Source organism: Meleagris gallopavo, chromosome 14 (genome assembly GCF_000146605.3).
Source record: "Meleagris gallopavo isolate NT-WF06-2002-E0010 breed Aviagen turkey brand Nicholas breeding stock chromosome 14, Turkey_5.1, whole genome shotgun sequence".
Taxonomy (NCBI): Eukaryota; Metazoa; Chordata; class Aves; order Galliformes; family Phasianidae; genus Meleagris; species Meleagris gallopavo.
In genome coordinates this window covers 1,367,315-1,368,519 of record NC_015024.2, presented here as the reverse complement: position 1 = coordinate 1,368,519, position 1,205 = coordinate 1,367,315, and positions in this window count along the sequence as shown.

Here is a 1,205-nt window from a genome sequence, read left to right as displayed (position 1 = left end):
GGCCCGGCCCGCAGCGCCGCGTCCTCCGTGCACGGATGAGCCGTACAGGGCTGGCCGATAATGGCCCCTGCTAACTCCACCCACCTGAAACTCTGACAAAGCCTTTCCTGCCCCGGGGTCTCGCTGTAAGAGCAAACAAATTCCCTTCTTTCTTGTGGTCTTTTTATAGGTGGGATAGGTTGTCTGGGCACAAGATGTACTGCTGTGCCAGGGAGAAGCATAGCATCCTAGAATCATTATGATTGGCAAAGACCTCTAAGATCACTAAGTCCCACCATCCACCCCACCTCCCCCTGTCCCTCAGTGCCACATCCCCATGCTTCTGGAACACCACCACGGACACCGACTCCCCCAGCTCCCCAGACAACTGTGCTAGAGCTCAACCACTCTTCTGCAGAAACTCTTCCTCGTATCCAGCAGGGACCTCCCCAGCACAACTTGAGGCTGTTCCCTCTCGTCCCATCACTGTTACCTGGGAGAAGAGGCCAACCCCCACCACACTACAACCTCCATCCAGGGAGATGTTTGAGGTCTCTCCTGAGCCTCCTCTGAACAAAAGGATCCCAGTTCCCCCTGCTGTGCCTCCCAGGACTGGCAGTGCCAGGGACAGCTTCCAGTCAGAAGGAAAATGTTATTTATTTATGGATGTTTGCTTTTTGAACTTAAAAACAACCACAGTATTGTTACACGCTAAGAGCCTGCTGTGGCACTAAATTTTATCATCCTCACAAAAATCTCTAAAACTGCACATTAAATATTAATCCTGTTTTTACCAAAAGCACCCAACAGCAATGACTGACTGTTACAATCAGAAAGATTAATGCAATGGAAGGACAATACAGAAGTATTTGCTGGACAACCAACATGGCCAGGCACGCACGGTCCAGACGGTTCTTGCAGTGCGTTGAAGACAACTTTCTGATGCAGGTGGTGGAGGAACCGACGCGGGGAGGGATGTTACTGGACCTTATTCTCACCAACAGGGATGGACTTGTTAAGGAAGTAAAGGTTGGGGGCAGTTTGGGTTGTAGTGATCATGAGATGGTGGAGTTCAAGATCCTGAGTGGAAGAAGCAAAGCAATAAGTAGGATTGCTACCCTGGACTTTAGGAGAGCCAACTTCGATCTCTTCCGGGACCTACTTGGAGCTATCCCGTGGGCTCGGGTGTTAGAAGGTAAGGGGGCTCTGAGAGCTGGTCAGCATTT